We start from the raw sequence: 22394 nt of genomic DNA, 5'->3' as shown, positions 1-22394 counted from the left end.
ACAGTTTTTAAATGCCAAAAATGGATAAAAATTATGAAAAATGGACTAAATTCTGCCATGTATTTCAGAATTGTGTCCACATCTGGTTCAACTAAGAAAGGCCCTTAGTAACGAATACATATTAAGTATGCCTTCAAATGTACATATAGAGCTTAGGCTGTCAGATAGAGTTCTTCTTGATGCAGTGTTGGAAGCCATTTCCCTGGTATTCAGGCAGAAAGCACCGTGGAACAGGCTGCCAGAAAAAAAAAATCCCTCACCACTGTTTGTAATATGGCTATATTACCCTTTCACCTATTACTCTTGTAAAAAGCAACTCTGGAATCTGAATTGTTTAGCTGTCAAATTATGGCTCCTGAGATGTAATGTTGCAACAGTACAAGTATATAAAGAGAGTATGTTTTAAAAATAAGGTCTTCATTTTTTTCTGTTTGTTGTGACCTTGAGCAACCAAAGACTACATTTATTAAAAGTCTTTAGTGCTGCTAATATGCAGAAGCTAAATAGGTGATACAAATGGACTTCTAACTTTCACCTTTCCCACTACCAACCAAACCTTGTAATAAAAGTTTGTGTTTTTTAAACTGTTACTTTAAAAAATCAGTGTTCTTCAGTAAATGGAAAATAACCAGCATATAAATAAAATTATTACTATTTGCCCAAGGTCCTTGCTTGCTAGTCAGTTACTCAACTTTCTATCTCCTGACAGGTTGCTGGGATTTTTAATGACTTTCCACAGTACACTGACGTTTTTTTCTGAATACACTGGTCTCCCAAGGAGCGATGATCCTGAACTTTTGGGGTTGCAGTGACCCAGACGGCCATGGAAGAACTAAAATTGACCCCTATATGTTCTGTTAAGAAAATGAATAGTGCTTTAAACAGGATAATTTAGAAAGTCTGAGGAATTTTTAAAATTAGTCTCTGAAAAATCTTAATGTTGGTCATCTAGATAAGACAACAAAAATCCTCCCCCGCCCCCATACAACTTGTTCTATTTCAAAACACCAGTCAAGATCCTTTGTTTACAAATTAAGTCTCTTAGCCAGGATAACCCACAAAGGGAAATCAGGCATTTCACATCCATATATAATACTTTATACATTTTCTTTATTAAAAGGACACATATATACATATTATATACACACACAAACTTACAAATGAAAGGAATGCAAGCAGCCATGAGAAACTGAAAATTGCTGTAACAGAAGCAAATTCAGTCATCTCACAGGACAGAGTCTACACTAAAAACATAACAACTCACAGAACAAACCCCAACCCTCTGGAGTTCAACTCAGTAGGCAGATGCTGAGGAAAATACATACAAGATATAAGCTACCCATAAAGAACCAAACTAACCTGGATGCTAATCCAAAAAAAGGAATAAAACAGTTTGAAATGAACTATAACGTTAATCTTTGAATCAGTCTTCTACTACTTTGTGAAGAGGAGGAAAACAGAAGGGAGTGGAAAGAACAGCAAAATGAACAGTGATTTTGTTGAATTTATCAAGCTTTTCGCAATGGACTCTGTTGAAGCTTTATGGGAAGCAAAATAAGTTTCCATAAATCTAAATTGGGCTCTTTTCTTTACAAAATTAGCTTCAAAATTAGCTACAAGTCTTTTTCAGCATGTTATTTCTTTAAAATCACTACAAGGAGACTTGCCACCCCCACAGTCTATCAAAGGGGTGGAGAATTTTATATGGAAGAAAAACATTTCTGAAATTATAAAGAGAAACAACAGTTGCTAGTTAGTTATTGTGATTCTCATAAGCATGTTAAATTTCCTGAGGTTCCGAAATTTGACACTTTGTAGCACTAAAAATTTATGTAAGCAAACTTTAAAAGAATATTATTGAAACAAGAAGTTATTTGCCATCTCTTTTCATTATACAACATTAGAAGTTGGATAGTATAGAAGATTTAACTGTATTATATACAAAAGCAGCAGCACACCAGTGAGCACTTCATTAATTAAAAGCCAGAAAAGGAAGTTTGCTAAACGAAGCAAATGTTCTTATCGCTTCTATCTATATTCATTAAAACTGACAGGAAACCAAATATCACCATCTGTCTACTTGCAATAAAGACACTAAAAACAGCTTCAGGCTAACAGAATAACATAAAACAAAGTATAAAACTGCAGACTTTAAAGTTTCATTTGTAAATGGATGAGAGAGAGAAACCGACTTTGAGTTGGGGAGGGAGAATGAGGGGACAAGGAGGCATTTTGCAGAACACTGATAAAGGATTAAATATTTTAGAATATGTTCCACTGCTAGTCAAAAGCTCTGCTAGGTCAAGTATGAACTTAATACTTGCTTGATATTTGTCATTGAGATCACTGGCTCGGGAGAAAGACAAGCGTTATATATTAGCTCATCTGCCCATTTAGAGACAACCTCTAGCAAAAACATGCCTGAAATTATATTAGACGCATATGAACTGTAAAATTTCTCCTATCTGAAAGCTAGAACAGACCCAGATAATACATTTTTGTAATTTTGTTAGGTACTGACACCTTATGTTACAGTTACAAGATAAGAAGGTACAATTTATGAAATTATTCATGTTTTTGGTATCATTGTGATGCAGCAGCTCAGGAAAGAAACTGAAATATGATTTTATGAAAGCAAAAGAGGATCACAAAGGTAGTGACTTATATTAGAGTAAAATATGGCTCACGCCAGCAGTCACAGAGGTCAACAGAAGGTCATTGCTTTAAGGTAGTTTACCGCAGTTGTATACTTCCTACATTCTAGTAATTGCCTTTTTGGGCCCTGTAGGAGAGGAAAGGAAAAATAAATAGATGGTAATAAGATATTTAATGGAGGAAATGAAAATAAACTACTGCTAGTATTTTAAACACTCGTACTTCAAAAACCGTAGCTACATATTGTTAATTCTGACAATGCTCTGTCTGCATTTTCCATAGCAATGAAAATGACTTTCATTCAGTCTCAAACTTGCATTAAATATTACCTCCATGTACACATTTTAAAGACTAAAATGGTTAAAATAATGTAAAGTTGATGCACACAACAAAAGCAGGAAAATTCATTTTTAAGACCGCCATTCAGTCTTCAACTCAGCCCCTGTTGTGCCTAGGTATTGAAGCACATATAGCACATTGTGCTCAGATTTCTGTAGTACCTACAGTTGACATAACTGATTGGGGTGGGAAAGGAGGAATAATGGAGTAAAAAGCAATGAGTTTTACTATTATGTCTCTCAACCCTAATATTATTGTAAATTAAGTTTGTGGTTTAAATTTTCGCAAGTAATTCATATATTCAAAAAAAGAAGAAAAGGCTCTCATTAATATCCTATGAGACCAAAGGCTACTTTCTGATACAATTTCATTGGACCAATTACAATTCTTCCACTGATATTTTAACAGCGCTAATAGAGCCATTAAGAGCTCAATGGAAATATGAGAGACATTTCAAGGTGTCAGAAGTATAGTATCATGCATGTTTAGTAAAGAAACCACTAAGACATTATACATCATCGTAAAGTCTTTGGGTGTAAAGTATTACTGTAAATCAATGTGCAAATGCATAATCTATTTTCCCCTCAGATTCAGGAATTTTCCTTTGAAAATGCATTGACTCTACGAGTAGTAGCAACAGTAAAATTCTTTCACTGAGATTGTAACAGCATACATGTAAATGGAAGGGTGAATATTTTCATGTTAAGAACATGTTAAGTATAGACAATACATTTGTTAAGTCAGCGCCAATGAAATCATATTAGGTACCTAAAAAGGATATTTTAAGTGTGGTAAACCAACACTGGAATTTGTATCTTCAATCACAAGAGATTATACGCAGAATCACTCTTTAAAAGATTCTCTATATCCTTTGAATAAAGTGGATGCATTTTTATTCTTTTTAAAAGGTTGAAGCTGGTGCATGTTTGTTAATTTGAGGATTTTGTATAATATCCCAATAAACAGAAGAGAGTATTGTTATTGTAATCCAAAAAAAATTACGCATACTGTTTTCAGTGCACTGGTTCTACCAACCTATGGCTAAGAATTTACACGGTAAAAATAGCGAACACATATTCCAAAACACTCAAAACATCTCTTAAAATATTTTATTTTACTCTTATGCACTTCTTTACAGCTGAGATATTTTAAATAATTTTAATGTGAGAGAGATGTTGTGGAAACTGTTTTACACAAACTCATGTTTAATCACTTCCAGAAGTCACACACATCTCAGAAGCATTTACAATCATGCAAAAGGAAGATCTAGATTCTTCAGAGATGCACAAATGAAATGGAAAAGCTCAATTTCCTCAAAAGATGTTAAAACTCTCACCTTAGAGAAACTGCATTTCTGCAAATAACGAGCCTGATTCATCCACCAGCATAAAACTGCCCCAAAGCCAGTACAGACTGCTACAGTAGGAATCCCAAGCCACAGAAGAATTTTGGGGGACTCAGCCAGAGAAAGAATTAGGAGGAGAAAAGGATACCAGGGTTGCCTTAAGCCTATTCCCAACTGCCATATTGGCCTCTTGGGACTATTAGCAGCTGATGTAAATTAGAACAGCTTTCGCGCTGCTCTAATTTATGCTGGGAACCAGATTGGCACCAGGCCAACCCCCTGACCAGAGAGCCCAAAGGTGTCTTAAAGCCACCTTTGTTCTCTCTTTCCTAGATTGTTGAGAATAACTTGTCACAGCCAAGGATTAGGCTCAATATGTTAAAGCCATTGAAAAACTTACTCTTTTCACCTTCCATTAACCTGAACCATCTTCCACCCACCTATGATCCTGATGCATGCAATAAGATCCCAATAACCTGTAGCAAATTCCATAAAATTGCATTATTTATTTTGATAAACATATAGATTATCTTACTACAGCATTTCTGCACAAATAACATTACTGAATTCACTTTAAACACAATAAATAACACAGCAGCTTGTAAACTGACAAGTTAGAAACCCTTCAAAACCTGGTTTATAAATGCTAAAGTAACAATTTACTCGATATAAAAAATGGCCCTCCCACATCTCCACGACTTAAAACATGAAGAACAGTAGCTTTCATCTACATATTGATTGGGTGCCAATAACAATGATATCTAGGCACCATAGTATTTCTCTCACTGCCTTATAAACACTGACAGAGAAATAGTTCCTCCTAGTCAGACCTTTTCATCTAGACAAAGCAAGCAACAAATCATTTACTACTTTGTACACTGTTCTTTCAGTATACTGAAGGTATTTAGCTGTCCTACAAAGTAATGGCTGCAAAGCCCTGTATCAACCTTAATGCAGCGTCACTGTGACACCAAAGCATCACATCTAAGAACACATAAGGTCTTAGGCTTGTGAAAAGCATCAGAAAGGCTGTGTGCAGAATGAATGAAAACCTGCAGGAAACACTCTCCTCATGAGGGAAGCCATTCTACAGAGGCCAGCTGTTTTACTATTCTCACAGACTCTCCTTCATTAGGTATTTCACAAATTATCTCCAGCTCCATAGTTCTTCTGTTTGTCAAATAATAAAACTAATAATTGTAAATTGAGCTCCCAGCTTTGCTTCCCCTCTCATGTTCCTTTTTGTTATCCACCATCCTCTCTTTCTTTTAAACTCAAGGCCAAGACTAACCACTTCTGTCCATGAAGGAATGAGGTAAAAGAGCTGTTTGAAAATGTTGTGGGAATACAACATGGCCTAGCTACACTTCAAGACAAGCAGCATCTATCCAACATCCTTTAAAAAAAACCCAAACTTTACTGGGCTACTTTACTATTGTTTATATTACCCCATCCCCTAGGAGCCTAGTTATGGACCAGTCCCCTGCTGTGTTAGGCAATGTAGCGTGATCTCTGGCCCAAGGATCTTCCAATCTAAGTACAGTAACTCCTCACTTAAAGTCGTGCCGGTTAACGTTGTTACGTTGCTGATCAATTAGAGAACATACTCATTTAAAGTTGTGCAGTGCTCCACTCTTACGTTGTTTGGCTGCCTGCTTTCTCCACAGCTGGCAGCCTCCCTATGCCCCCCCCTCACACACACACACAGCACCCCCCACCAGGGCCGTTGCAACCATTTAGGCGACTGGGCGCTAGGATTTGGGGGGCGCCATTTTCTTCGGCAGCGACCGCGGCGGCCGGATCTTCAGCCGCCCCGGTCGCCGCCGGCATTTAGGTGGAGGGAGCTGGGGCACGGGAGCATGAGGAGGGCCGCCTGCAGCAAGTAAGGGGGGGGAAGCGGCACGCATGGGAACTCCCCGTCCCAGCTCACCCCTGCCCCGCCTCCTCCCCGAGCACACCGTGGCCGCTTCACTTCTCCCGCTTCCCAGGCTTGCGGCGCCTAAGGGGGGCGCCTCAGGGCGGAGGGGGGGAGCTGTCGTGGGGGGGTGCCTCAGGGCGGGGGAGGTGCAAGGTGGAAGTTTCGCCTAGGGCGCGAAACATCCTTGCACCGGCCCTGCCCCCCACCCACAGGCAGACCCCGCGGATCAGTGCCTTCCCCCTCCTCCCCCACCTCCTGCCCGCAGCAATCAGCTGGCTTGCGGCGTTTAGGAGGCAGGGAGGAGGAGTGAGGACTCGGCCTGCAGGCTCCCCCTCCCTCCCTCCTGAACACTGAAAACCAACTGATTGCCCTGGGCAAGAGGTGAGGGGGAGAGGAAGGCGGAGCCTGCGTGCCAAGTCCTCGCTCCTCCCACTTCCCTCCCCTGCCTCCTGCCTGAGACAATCAGCTGGCTTGCAGTGTTCGGAAGGGAGGGGAGGGAGGGGGGAGAAGCGAGGACACAGCAGTGATGACTGTAGTATTAAATTGTTTCTTTAAAATTGTTTAAAATGTATATAATGCCTTTTGTCTGGCAAAAAAAATTTTCCCTGGAACCTAACACTCCCCCCCCCACCATTTACATTAATTCTTATGGGGAAATTGGATTCGCTTAACATCGTTTCACTTAAAGTCGCATTTTTCAGGAAGATAACTACAACGTTAAGTGAGGAGTTACTGTACAAGTCAAGAGACAACAGATGGATACTGACAGACTGGGGAGTACAAGGAGTCAGCATGATAGGTAGTGGTCTCAGTGCGCCAGCAGTTACTATGACATTTTAAGCTTTCAAATTACTCCCTTCCACCTATTTTCTCCCCAGCTTCTTATTCATTTATTTTTATTTCCTGCTATTCTATACCCTGATGTGTCACCTTCTCAGTCTATTTCAGATGTCTATTTTCCTTCAGTCTTATTTTTCTATATTGTGCAATAATCATGACCTCTTTCCTCTTCTCTCCTAGTCTCCCATGTCCATCCCTTTCTTCTTTCCCATGTTTTCATGCTTCCCTTCACATTTCAGTCTCTTCCTTCTTTGACCTTCCCATCAACCCTGGTGGTAGAAAGAAGAGGGAAGCAATGGAGCGGGGAGTGTGTTTTTGGAGTGGGTAGTACAGAAGTAGCAGTTAGGTGTTAGGTTGCATAGCAATTGTTCCTGATAATTATGGCACCACTGCATAATTATCCTAATAAGAGTCTGAGTTTAGTAGCCATTAAAACAAGTGTTTCTGTTTAGGTGTAAGGAAATCAGTAAAAAATATGAAAATTGTAGAAACCTGGATTTTATCATACCTGCAATTATTCCAACAGTTTTAGTTATGTGGGAATATTTATGCCTGTTTTATGCAGGAGGTCACATGAGATCAATACAGTGGTCTCTTCTGGTCTTATGATCTATGAATGTGTAACAGTCTCTCTCTTTCATCATCCACACATTAGGTTACTATGTGCATGTCTTCAATTCTGGTGAAAGTGGGAATCAAATGTGTCACCTCGGAGGGAAGTAAAGCACTCTCATTTGGGGTTTCATTAAGAGTCATAGGTCATCATAGGTTTACGGAGCCTCAGAATAAATATACATATCCAGCTGACAACAGAACCAGCTTGAGCAAATACCATGTCTGTGTGGATGGGTAGAAAAGCATCCTCATTAGCATAATATAATTTATAATTTAACATATTAAACATGTAAATACTTTTCTAATGTTTAATTCTTTTCTACAGAAACAGAACGGATAGTTAGTGGTTTTATCTGCTGACAGATTTTGGCATGAGCCTATTGATACCCATTTTCAACACTGATTCTCAAAATATAGTGTCTGTGGCTGCTGAACAATTAATTTACAAGGTAAACTATTTGGGAAATTACTATTACTTGATCCATTAAAGGATCTAGCATTTATTTAATTAAGATTCCAAGGAACCTCAGCAGAAAGTTTCCTCAAAAGCTACATTCAGTTCTACTTGCCAAAGTCTCTGAACTCTGCATCCAGCCTTAGATTCTAGGTTTAAGTAACACCCTGCTTTTCTGCTCTAGTACCACACAACAAGTCAGATCTCACCAAACTCATATGGAAAATGGCCTACACTGATGATGCCCAAAGGACTCAACTGAACATTCTCAAAAAGAACATTGATACCTATGGCAACACTCCCAGAAGCTGACTCTTGCAGCTCATTTTTTCTAAACACACACACATGTTTCTGTGCTATTGCCTGTGCTTCAGTAAGAAAATGTTGGTGGCTCTGGCATATGAGGGCTGAACTCTAGAGAGTAAATTTTTTTCCCTACATCACAAGATTGTATTGATCTTTTATGCAGTCTGCCTAGCTAAAATATCTGTTTGTCTTGAATGTATAACCTATTTCAAGAGTTTAACAGTTAGACAACAAGCACCACAGACAAAAAACCCCAAAACACAGGCATAGTACATAGGTACAATACTGTACTAAATTCTTTTGAACGCAATGTTCCCATGTAGGAATATTGCAACAAACGTTTATCATGAGCTTCTGAGACCGTTAAATCAACTCTGAGCTGGATTAACTCTTTGCCTCCGGAAATGGGTTTTTCTCGGCATGTATTCTGAAGGGAACAATGGAATGTGCCAGAACTGCTGGCAACAAGCAGTTAACTAAATGAAAAAAAAAAAGGGAAAAAAAATGAGACAGACAGTTTTTGGCCCACAAGAATCATGTGAACTGGTGTATGTGTGAATGGGTAGAAATTGTTTAAATGAAATCTCTGCTGACATCTTGGTTATTGAACTGGGTACCTACAGTATGAAACACATGAAGATTTTGCATGACTTAGCAAACTATTGTAAAAATTTAGAGGAATGGGAAGGAAACCTGATGCTTGGTCTTCAGTTTAAGAGTATAGTACTAATATATCACAATGGAACTCAGACGTTATCTTTAATATTCTCCATAAATAGGTGCTAGAAGCTAGGAAGATGCAAAAGCTATACTTCACATAAGATACAACTAATTTCAAATAGTAATTTGACACTTTTTACAAACATATTATGTCAAAACACAAGCAATAGAGTTTAAAATCCTAGTTTCCAAGTAATTGCCTTTAGGCTAGTAAGGAAAAAATACATAAAAAAATGTGGCTGAAGAAGTATTTTATTTATTTGTAACAAATAAATTTATATCAATTTTGTCCAATATCTGTAACACTACATAATCTTTAATCACATACCTTGTACTCAGTTACACCAGTGGGAAAGCACAAGTTAATGCAGTATTAATTAAGTTCCTAATCATCTATGTAGATCCATGCCCAGGGCAGAACCTCTGCACATAGATCTCTCCCTTCCCAAACTGAAGGGGACTTCTCAGCCATGTGTACAGAACCATACTCCTGCCCCTGGATCCCACAGAGGATATACTGTTTATCATTCCTGTATGGGAAAGACTGGAGACTATGTGGGCCAGAGGGAAGAGTAGGCAGTCCAGAGGTGGAGGGGGAATCTATATTGCTTTTCCTTCAGCCCCATAAGTTAAGCAGAATAAACAAGACAGCCCCTTCACTGATTTCCCTTGCCCGATCACGTTGCCCAGGGGCCTCAATAGTACATGGACATATTTGGCAGTGTGGCTCCATTGGGATCTTCACAAGTATCTAGTATGTCAGGGTGGGCGAAGGAAAGTTTTATTTTCCACAGCGTCCCACAGCAAGATACTCATATAACACTCTAGATATCTTGCCAAGAATTCTTTTTTATGTTTACAGCCATGATGTTGTTGTCAAAACATTGACCTGTAAAATAATATATCAGTAAGAAGAGAAATAATAAAATGCAGGGTGGATTGATTTAAACCAAAATAATTTAAAACACCTCCCTCATTCAGTAAGGGGCCCACACTTTCCTTGACTTTCTTCTTGTGCTAACATATCTGAAGAAACCCTTCTTGTTACTCTTAACATCTCTTGCTAGCTGCAACTCCAAGTGTGATTTGGCCTTCCTGATTTCACTCCTGCATGCCTGAGCAATATTTTTATACTCCTCCCTGGTCATTTGTCCAATCTACCACTTCTTGTAAGCTTCTTTTTTGCATTTAAGATCAGCAAGGATTTCACTGTTAAGCCAAGCTGGTCGCCTGCCATATTTACTATTCTTCCTACACATCGGGATGGTTTTTTCCTGCAACCTCAATAAGGATTCTTTAAAATACAGCCAGCTCTCCTGGACTCCTTCCCCCCTCATGTTTTTTTCCCAGGGGATCCTGCCCATCAGCTCCCTGAGGGTGTCAAAGTCTGCTTTTCTGAAGTCTAGGGTCTGTATTCTGCTGCTCTCCTTTCTTCCTTGTGTCAGGATCCTGAACTCGACCATCTCATGGTCACTGCCTCCCAGGTTCCCATCCACTTTTGCTTCCTCTACTAACTCTTCTCTGTTTGTGAGCAGCAGGTCAAGAAGAGCTCTGCACCTAGCTGGTTCCTCCAGCACTTGGACCAGGAAATTGTCCCCTACACTTTCAAAAAACTTCCTGGATTGTCTGTGCACCGCTGTATTGCTCTCCTAGCAGATATCAGGGTGATTAAAGTCTCCCATGAGAACCAGGGCCTGCGATCTAGTAACTTCTGTTAGTTGCCGGAAGAAAGCCTCATCCACCTCATCCCCCAGGTCTGGTGGTCTATAGCAGACTCCCACCAAAACATCAACCTTGTTGCTCACACTTCTAAACTTAATCCAGAGACTCTCAGGTGTTTCTGCAGTTTCATACCGGAGCTCTGAGCAGTCATACTGCTCTCTTACATACAATGCAACTCCCCCACCTTTTCTGCCCTGCCTGTCCTTCCTGAACAGTTTATATCCATCTGTAAACGGGTCGGACTCACCCCCGCAGCGCCTCCTGCTGGTTGCTCTGCGAAGTTAGCTCAGTCCAGCCATGGAGCACCCTCTGCAGGCTGGTGATCCACCTGTTCGTAGGCCCCCGTGTCCCTCCCTGGACCTGGTGCCCTTCTACATGGGGTGCTGCCCCCTGGCAGTAACCCCTTTCTCTCTGGGTCTCCCCTTCTATCTCAGGGAACCCCCACCCTCTATCCCTACCTTGCCTCAGTATTTGGCTACTGCCAGTCATTGTCTAGCCCCACACTCTGGGGCAGACTGCAGTATCAGCCTACTCATCACAGGCAAAGTTGGGTTTGGACCTGCTGCCTTGGCCTACCCCTAGGTTGCCCCCTGCAACCTCCAGTACCTATTGGCCTACAGCTAGGCTGCAGCCTGGGGCTTTCCAGGCCAGAGCTCCCCAGCTCCTTAGCCTGTCCCCAGCCCTGCTTCACTCAGGTACCTGGTCTCTATTTCCCAGCAGCTAGGCCCATCTCTCTCTATAGCCAGAGAGAGACTGTCTGGCTTCTGGCTTCCCTGCCTTCTTATAAGGCCCTGTTCTTCAGTTTGGGGCGTGGCCCCCAGCTGCAGCCACTTCTCTAATCAGCTCAGCCTTAAAAGCCACTGCTCTCAAGCCCTGTCAGGCCACTTTTCAAACCCCTTCCAGCAGGAGCAGGGTCCACCCTGCTACACCATCCATGATAGTACTCCAGTCATGTGAGTTATCCCACCAAGTCTCTGTTATTCGAATCACATCATAGTTCCTTGACTGTGCCAGGACTTCCAGTTCTCCCTGCTTGTTTCCCATGCTTCTTGCATTTGTGTATAGGCACTTAAGATAACTTGCTGATTGTCCCGCTTTCTCCGTCTGAGACAGGGATCCTCCCGTCTTGCACGCTCCTGCTCGTGCTTCCTCCCGGGATCCCATTTCCCCACTTACCTCAGGGCTTTGGTCTCCTTCCCCTGGTGAACCTAGTTTAAAGCCCTCCTCACTAGGTTAGCCAGCCTGCTTGCAAAATAAGACTTGTAATACTCCTTTGTATTCTGATCATTCCCATGTTACAAATGGGTAAATTGATGCAAAGGGTGGTTAAAAGACTTGCCCAAAGTCACACAGCAAGTCAATGGCAGAGCTGGAATTTAACTCAAAAGGTTTTACTCTTTTTCCCGTGTTTTAGCCACCAAACTAAATTGCCTCACACATAACATATGATGAAACTTCATTATAATGATGACTATATGTTGGACATAATTTTTAAGTTTGACATATCAATTAACAATAATTTTCAAATATCAATAAAAAACAACTAGCAATAAAACCCGCCTGTCACTAGTCAATGGAATACTAGACTAAATATCTGAATAGGTGTACGTATTTTTTCCCTACCTCCTTTCATCATGATATAGTGAATATAATTTTTATTTTATCTCAGATGCTAAAATCCCAAAGTAAAGATAACACATAGATCCAAATACTCCCACTCTTTCACTGGAGAGAACCTTGCTCTATGAGAGTATCCTCCTTAATTCCACTATAAGTAAGGGTGACAGAAACTGTCTCACAGTATCCAGCAGTAAACACCTAGATCCAACAAAAGAAACTAATCTGGGAAACTCTCCTCAGTGTTCAAACTGATACTGTTCCTTTAGCTTTCCTGTGCTTATATACTGTATTGTGAAAATCCTGTTGCTTAGCTACTATGACAACAGCAGCAAGCAATAGAACACAAATGAAAAAATAAGTCAATAACCATGGGTTATAAGATGTCCTGGGTTTGAGCAAAATATCTAATTCATTATGGAATATTCACTAAAAACAATTACGAAAACATTTAATTGGATGTTTAGGCAGTCAAAAGTCAGGAAATAAAGCTAAGCCTATACCTGCAACTGTAACATCACCCCTTTGGTGTATATATTATAACATAGCCTTTACTTTCATGATCATATAATATTTTTTTCAAATTATACAATGTATCATACATATTTTTCATTCTTGAACAATGATCAAATATATGGACAATGTAAATCAATTTAGGTTGCTTGTGCATAACAAAATAATGTAATTATTACCCTATATTATTTTATTTAATCCGTAGCGTGCTGCAAGTACTATTTACCATGTATAAGTTACAAAAATGACTCTCATGGACAGATACTACACACGTTATTTAAGTATGTATGTTGCAACTGCATCCACAGGCTTCAGTCAGGCTCAGGCCCCAAGCACTATACAAACACATACAAAGAAACGGTCCCTGTCCCAAAGAGTTTACAATCTCAGACAAGTGACATATGTAGGGTGAGAATAGAGAAATACAATAAAATATATACAATTTTATAAACATATATACATTTACAATTTTGTAACTACTTATAAATATACAAAATGCCAACTATCCCCATCTGCCCCAAAGCCTAGCACTCATTAATCGATTGACTGATGATAATCACCTTCGCAAAGGTGGATGTAGAGGAACGATCTGAATTAGGAGATGCTAGTGGCCTTACAGATAGTTCCAACTGTGGAATTTATCTAGTTGGATATCATTAGAATGCCTGACCTTGAACAGTTTAGGAGTTCCTTAGAAAGAAGACCTACTCCTCTGAACGCAAAGATCTGAACAATGTCAGAACAGGGCCTCTGTTCCACTGGAGCTTATAGATGCGGACCTGCTAAAGACTGTGGGAACAGGACTTCCTGCACTCCTTAGTACACAGTGGTGGATTAACACATGGGCCCATGGGGCCCGTGCCCAGGGGCCCTGGCAAATTTGGGGACCCCTGCAAGAGTGCCAGAACCTGAGTAAAAGTGGAGGAGGCCACTGGTGCCAGAACTGTGGCCCCACCCCCTGCTCCATCTCTTCCCCTGAGGTCATATCCCCTGCTCCTCTTCCCTCTGTGCTCCACAATGGCCAGGCCAGAAGCCAGAGCTAGGTCATGGTAAGAGCCACCATGGGAGCCCTGGTCACTGTGGGGAGCCCTGGACCTTCCACCTGTCCGGGGTGGGAGACTGGGAGGCCCGAGAACAGTCCCTGGCCTGTGTCTCCTCCCCCCAGGACAGGCTATCCAGGGCAGGTGGAGGATCCAGAGCTGCCAACAACAGCCCGAGCTCCCTGGGCATCATCTCTTAACATGGCCCAGCTCCAGCTTCTGGCCTAGCCAAGGGGCAGAGCCTCTGGGGGGAGAGGAGGAGCAGGAGGCAGGGCTCCATGCCAAAGGAGGAGTGTGGGACCCAAAAGATCTTTGGGCCCAGGGCCTCAATAAATCTTAATCCACCTCTGTAGCAGGTCAGTAACTATGAAGACTATGAGGAGAGGGCATGGGGTAGAGGGAAGATGCAAGGCCAGTCAGGGATCAGGGATCTTTTGGGGCCTGAAGGATCAACTAATATTGAAACTAAATTCATAGTGGAAAATATATACATCAACTGCATCAAGTTTTCTACAACATGAAAATCATTACACATACGATGAATAAAAATTTTCTTGCAACTTGGTTTTAATTCCCCTGGCTCCCTAAACTTCAAATCACCTCCATACATGCCAAGGTATACCACTCCTGCCATAATGCTTTTGCCATAATGCTCATGCTTTGCAAACTAAGCAATCACAGAGAGAAACACCAGTCCCAAAAGTTTCTTAAACACAGTAAATTGTGACCAGAGGAGTGTAAAAATCCTTGTACTCTCAGACTATTTCTTTACTTAAAACAAATCTGGAGTGGCAGCAGAAAAATCTGCACATTGCACTTCATAATAAACTAGCAGCAAGTGATGTAGAGGTTAGTGACAACATTAACACATTACTACTAAATGAACTGGGAAAATCACAAATCTTTAAAAACTCTTCATCATCCTTGTTTTCAGTGGTCACTGAAAGTATGCATTTAAAATAACTGCAGAATGCAACTACTGAATTAGACGACTACTTCAGTGACAAGAATACTGTATGCTAACATTATAACTTAATATTTAAACATATATAATTTTAATTGACATTGCAGCTAAAGGTTAAAGTTATCAATATGTGGCATGATAGTACAAACAGAAACAAGTATCTCATAGAAATAATTTACCTAGCAACTCCTTCCCATCTCTAGCAAAACACAATATAACACATGGTTTGAATTTAAACACACACGCGCACACACACACACAATATTAAGGCTCTGATCATCCAAACACTTAAATCTGATGTAGTAACTTGAATCATGTGAGTAGTTTAATGAGACTATTTGTGCTTAAAGTTATGCATGTGCTTAGGCCCAGATCCTGCAAGGACCTCTTCAGGGGCAGACCTTTGCACCTGCATGCAACTCTTTGAAAGTCCTGGAGCCTGCAATTATCCAGCTATTATAATAAAGAAAAATCACCAAGATTGTAAAATTGACTGGGAACATCATTATATTAATCTGTGGAAAACAAAAATAAACCCAAAAAATCCAGCCACAACAACAACCAAAAAACTCTTTATTCTCATGTTTGGTCATTTGGAGAAGTAGCTCTCCAATTAATGTTTTCCTTTTAGTTACTTTACAAAAGGAGGGAAAAGATTTTCTCTCCTCTGGAAAATAAAGGAAATAGTTCCTTTATAACAACAACTATAAGTAAATAGAAGGCTCAAGAGTGGGCTAGCCAGGGGCACAGAGTGAGAGGCCTCAGGCTGCTACTCTGCCCCTGGAGCATCCAGTTCCCCTGCTGTAAATTGCACTGGGACTATACCTGGTGCCACACATGCTGCCGGGCATGTTGTGGGAGGGAGCAAGGCTCTGTCCCTTCCACTCACCTGTGCCCGGGGCGGGGGGCAATATCAGCTCTGCAGAGCCTGCGTCCCTCTCCTGTGCTGCTGCCCATGATGTGGGTAGCTAGTGTGGCGCTGCCATGATAACCTGGCCACAGTTTGGCCTAAAATGATTAGAATGCCATCATTTTCTATTTGCACTCAAAAATCCTCAACACAGATATATAATTCCATGTAGTAGTATTCTTGTTGTTCTATGAAGAAATTCTGAAAGGTTTACTTTATATAATTATATAGCCAAAAGCCATGTCCTTGCACATTAAAAATTAGTAAAAAGATTATATTTAGTATATATCATCTTTTTAACACTTTAACTAATGAAACACAGTTGTATTTTCTTTGAAAGCATGCGATATATGCATAAATACCAGATTAAAGAAATATAATTGGTTCTATTAAATAAAACATTTCATTCAGAATAAAAGAGAGACTTTATATGAAACCAGCTGAATTGCTTATGTATACAAATGGTCATGATCACTTAGCTATAATAGGCTATTAACATTTCCACTTTTCTATAAAATCAATCGGAAATACGTAATTTCAGGCAAAATAATCAAACTTGCATTATATTCACTGATGGGAGGATGTTGCCCTTTCCTTTGCATTTGTGGACTGTGCATTTGTGCTCTGAGGTTGGACTGTGGCTCCACAGCCTTGGTCAGAGAGGAAGGTGAGTACTTCCTCCCCGGCACCGGAGTAACTCTCTAGTGTTTGGCCCAGGATGTGGGCCAATCTAAGGTTTTAGGCCTAGAGTAAACACTAAATAACTAGGGGTGAAATTTTGGCCACAGTTAAATCAATGGCAAATCTCCCATTGACTTCAGTGGAGCCAGGATTTTATCCTAGAGATCTAATTTAACATGGATACATTAAAGGCCAGATTCTCCTGATTTCAGTGTAAGTTTTGCCTAAGAAAGATGTTCAAGCTCTGGTCCTTAACCTTAAATTAGACACTTGGTGGCTTAACATTTGCTGTGATTTACCTGTGTCAGATCGAAGTCAATTCGTGAATGTAATGCAACTTCAACTATTATCTGGTGCTTGGGAATAAAGTTTTGCCTGAATAAGGAATGCAGAATTCAGACAACATTTACTGAAGAGAATACATTGTGAGGCTACTCAGTTAGCCTACTGCAAGCTTTCACATTATCCCAATCGTGCACGATAAAACTAAAATGCTGAAAAAATTACTATGCCATAAAATATTTGGGAACTTGTTCATTCCTAAAAAGTACCAAGATCACAAGTAACCTTCCTAAAATTAGACATATTAGGGAAGCTTAAAGGTTAAAATTTTTAATGAAAAAAACCATATTTATTCATCTGAAATGCATGCGGAAAACACAGTATAAACAGATGCTTGCAAGTTTACCAAGCAATTCCCCAGAAAGGAATGACAAGACCAGAGCCATGATACAAAAGAAAATAAATGCAATACTTTCCCTCAAACTTTAAAACAAGAGTATTTGCAACAGGTCAGGAAAAAATCAGCAAATATAAAAAATAATCCTATTCTCTTTTAACTTCATTTTTATTGTTTGTTTAATTTAAATAAAGGTAAAGTAAAACACGTTCAGATGATGAAACACAAACAAGTTCATTTCTAACTATATGATGCTGTCTGATAGTGCAGAAGAAGTATGAAACTGTGAAACCAATTTTCTACAGTTAATGGATTTTGCTTTTCCAGCAAAGAATCTGATGATCTAATTAGATTCTAACTTATTGTTTGTAAATAAAACGTACAAACCTCAGTTTTTAAATGATTAGATAAATGCACAGCACTGATAAACTCAGCCTTCATAAAGTTTATTTTGGTCAATTTTCTACCACTTAATGCTGTGTTTGGTATCAATAACACATAATGAAGAATGTACATAAAATTCAAATCCCAGTTGCAATCTCTCCTCAGGACATTAGTACAAAGCTGAACCAAATCAAATGAAAACAGTTTTGTTTCAAAAACAGTGACAACTGCAGCCCAAATAAAAACAATTTTATCAAAGCTCTGCTCTTTGGCATTTCACATTTTAACAATGTATGCTCTGAACAAGGAGGAAGAAATCAGCTCCTGTTATCATTTTTACATGGGGCTGTCCCAGTCCTGCCCTCGAGGCAAGCTCTCTGCACAAACTTCTGCTAAACAATAGCCTTTGTATGTCCTCATATGGACATTTACATAAAGGGTTTCTATTCATACAACAAAGAATCCCTTCAAAAATCGATGCATTTCTAAACATATGAAAAATATTGATGATCTCTGATTCACAACAATAGAACAAATCAGGATGTGTCATTTTATGCTGATAAACCTGTGCCTCAGAGTTCAGAAAAGCAGAAAATAACAGCTCAATCCCGGCACAGCTTGTGCTTATTAAATATACAAGCCACCCCCTTTTCATCCTCTTATAACACACTCGCAGGAGAACTGCCCAGCGTGGGATCAGAGGCACCCCACCCAAGGCTTTTCACATCATAAAAATGAATCCAGCCTCATTATGACAGTCAAGGGAGACTATTTAATATTTGCTGCTGATTATGTAGGTGAAAGAATGAAAGCAAAATGAAAGATGATACAAACCTTGCATCCCCACCTTCAGTTTTTCAACCAGAATATGCTAGTGCTTGTGAAAATATGAAGCAAAGAGGCTCAAGACCAATCAGTGTATACAGGCATTCCAAGTTAGCCAATCACAAGCCCCTACCATTGGATGTTAGCCAACCATATCATAGCTCATTACTCAGTCAGACAGCAAAAGGCTGGGGGAGGGGAAATAATAATAATAAAAAGCCTTTCAGAGATGGCTAATATAATATAAACTAGTCAAGATTAAGAAATAAAGGCTTGTCTTTGTGTTATACAGTAAGATTCCTTTTTGTCTGCGAGAAGCAGTCAGAATGCTATTTTGCATTTTCTAAAATTTAAATTATAAATTAAAACTTTAAGAGGCCCTGCTGCAATTGCATTACCTCTGTACAGAAGGGGACTGAAAATGAACACTGATGTCCATTTAGAGTGTCAAAAAAGGTAAATATTTAGAAGAGTCCAAAATGTTACTCCAAATTAAAAAAAGCTTAATCATAATAAAATACAGCATCATAAAGGAGACACAGAGTGGCTGTTTACCAACAACTTTTTCACATATCAAAATGTATACAACACATAAATATTCTAACAGATCATGCATTCATATTGTGAACCCAACTTGGCCTTTTTGAAAAAAAAACACGTTATAACCACACAACTACATTTTGGCACGTTAAGATTTATATTACCTTACTATGTGGAAAATTGCCTTATTTATGTGGAAAATTCTAAAGCAAATGTAAATTATCCTCTTAATCAGTAAGCCAAATCCAACAACTTCAGAAAATATAACTGCATTATCCCATCAATTCTCCTTTTCATTTTTATAAATTAGACACTAACCATTTCAACATTAGATCCCATCTCTTTAAAAACTCATTTGCCAATATCTAGTTCTAAAAATAAACTATTGAGTCCACATAGCTTACTATCGCTAAATCTTAAAACCAGAACGCTAACTATCATAACTGGATAAATAGAAAAGCTCATACTGTTTCTTTGTGCTTCACAGTCCAATGACCCCAAAACCTTCATAGGTTTGAAATGAACAAAAAAGAATGAGCAAACCAGAGTTTCTCCTTTGTAATGCAACACTTCTTTCCATCTCCTCTCCCCCAAAAATAATAATCATATTTGTTGCAAACTCTTGCTTAAACAGGCCATGTTATTCATTTGTTCATAGTGTTTTCAAAAGTACTGATGACAATCTACAGTAGAAAGCTTTTCTTTTGCAAATCAAGAAAGACATATTTCTAAGGTGCCCCAACAGCCAAGAACTCTGTGTTGCTAGTAACTGCTGACAGGCAACCAATAATAGTGACAAATTATACATTCATGGCATCTGCAACAATCGATAAACTGACTCACCAAATTAATAAAATATAGATCACAAAGCATACATTTTTATTAAAGAATAATTTCATGATAACCAAGTAATGTGGATGCTTCCAAGCATAAGATTTAATTACATGCTGAGCAAATCTGGCATTTTGTGATAAACTGCAAAAATAGTCTTTGCAACAGCAACTGGGAAAGAACATTGCTGACATAGTCTATAAACATGTTTTATAAAGCACAAACCAATATAAAAAAAAATCACTGAATGGTGGTTACAGAATCCTCTACCATATCCACAATAATAATTACTTTTTAGAGTTCCCTTGTTCTATAATTTATTTTTGCTAACATCTTGTTGATTTTTGTGTTTAAAATAATTTTTTAAATTTTAAATTACCTACCAATGGGCATTATTATACTTCAAATAAATTTTTAACAAATCAGACTTCTTAATAGGGATCATTACTGGGACATACACTTTCTCTAGTATAATTATTATAATGAGAATACATATTTCATAGATTCCAAGGCCAGAAGGGACTATTGTGATCAACTAGTCTGACCTTCTGTATAACACAGGGCCATAGAACTTCCCCCAAAATAATCCCTACAGTATATCTCTTAGAAAACATCCAATCCTGATTTTAAAATGGTCAGTGATGAAAAATCCACCGTGACCCTTGGTAAATTGTTCCAGTAGTAATTACTCTCACTATTGAAAATTTACTCCTTATTTCCATTCTGAATTTGACTAACTTCCAGCCATTGGATCATGCTAGATTAAAGAGCTCGTTATTAAATATTTGTTCCCCGTCTAGATACCTATAGATTATGATCAAGTCATCCCTTACCCTTCTCTCTGTTAAACAAAATAGATTGAGCTCTTTGAGTCTCTCATTATAAGGCATGTTTTCCAATCTTTCAGTCATTCTTATGACTTTTCTGTGAACCCTCTCCAATTTATCAGCAGCCTTCTTAAATTGTGGACACAGAATTCTGGCAACAATCAAACCAGTGACAAATACATCTGTAAACATTATCTGTGATGATTTTATGTTTTCTTCCAGGTCCTTGATAAAAGTGTTAAATAGTGTAGGGCCAAGAACCGATTCCTGCAAGACTTCACTAGAAACACACTTGTTCAATGATGATTCCCTGTTTACAATTACATTTTGAGACCTAGCAGTTAACCAGTTTTTAATCTGTGTGCCACATGAATTTTTTATCATTCTAGTTTTTTACTTAAAATACTGTGCAGTACCAAGTCAAACACTGTACAAATATCTAAATATATTATGTCAACATGAGGAGGCTACTCACCCTGTGCAGTAACTGATGTTCTTTGAGATGAGTGTCCCTGTGGGTGCTCCACTTCGCTCAGAGATTTTTGCAGCAGTACTCGTATAGGCCATGCATGCGCAGAGCCTGCCCTTCCGGCTCTGAGTATACTTTAATAGTACGCATGCGTGGCTGGTCTCCTCAGTTCCTTCTCCACAACGGAGGCCATCCTAACTCCGAAGTAGAGGGGAGGAGGGTGGGTAGTGGAGCACCCACAGGGACACTCATCTCGAAGAACGTCAGTTACTGCACAGGGTGAGTAACCTCCTCTTCGAGAGAGAGATGTCCCTGTGGGTGCTCCACTCCAGGTGACTTAAAAGCAGTGTGTCTCAAGGAGGTAGGGACTTCGGATCTGATAGGAATGCAGTAGATAATACAGCTCTGCCCAATCATGTATCAGAGAGAGGGCCTTGAGTAAGGGCATAGTGTTTAACAAATGTGTGTTCAGAAGACCAAGTGGCCACTTTACAGATGTCACCCAGGGGAACTTTGCATAAGAAAGCCACAGAGGTAGCCACAGCTGAAACGAGAGAAGGTTAGCACTACCCTTGATAAGGATGGAAGAGGTCCTAGTGACCTTTACAACACACATATGGTTAAGGCATTGCCACTTACTTCATTGGATCTAGCCAAGTTTTTTGGGGGGAGGGATAGCTCAGTGGTTTGAGCATTGGCCTATTAAACCCAAGGTTGTGAGTTCAATCCCTGAGGGGGCCATTTAGGGATCGGGGGCAAAAATCTGTCTGGGGATAGGTCCTGCTTTGAGCAGGGGGTTGAACTAGATGCCCTCCTGAGGTCCCTTCCAACCCTGATATTCTATGATTCTGATGCCAGCTGGAGGTGTAACTTTCTTTATCTGATAGCACAATCAGCTGCACTCAGAAATCCAGTTTGAAAGTCTCTGGGTAGAAATAGGGGTCACTATGGAGCTTCTAAAAGGTTTGGTTCAGGGGCAGCTCCAGGCCCCAGCACGCCAAGCGCGTGCTTGGGGCGGCATGCCACAGGGGGCGCTCTGCCGGTCGCTGGGAGGGCGGCAGGAGGCTCCGGTGGACCTCCCACAGGCGTGCCTGCGGAGGGTCCGCTGGTCCCGCGGCTTCGGTGGAGCAATTGGTGAGGAACGGAAACCACGGTTGTCTGGGCAATGATGGGGCAATCAATATCACCGTGGCACGATCT

General features: G+C 39.9%; 1 protein-coding gene and 1 non-coding gene across 3 annotated transcripts in view; one reads left to right on the top strand and one right to left on the bottom strand.

Moving 5' to 3' along the window:
• CTBP1 (C-terminal binding protein 1) overlaps nt 1-22394 on the bottom strand; it is a 281889-nt gene that overhangs the window by 208480 nt on the left and 51015 nt on the right. The gene's annotated exons all lie outside the window — the stretch shown is intronic.
• Nucleotides 21732-21859, top strand: LOC123372100. Its single transcript, XR_006580100.1, has one exon. It is a non-coding gene; the product is annotated as a U6atac minor spliceosomal RNA (small nuclear RNA).

This window comes from Mauremys mutica, chromosome 5, assembly GCF_020497125.1.
Source record: "Mauremys mutica isolate MM-2020 ecotype Southern chromosome 5, ASM2049712v1, whole genome shotgun sequence".
Lineage (NCBI taxonomy): Eukaryota > Metazoa > Chordata > Testudines > Geoemydidae > Mauremys > Mauremys mutica.
This window is presented reverse-complemented; position numbering and strand designations above follow the sequence as displayed.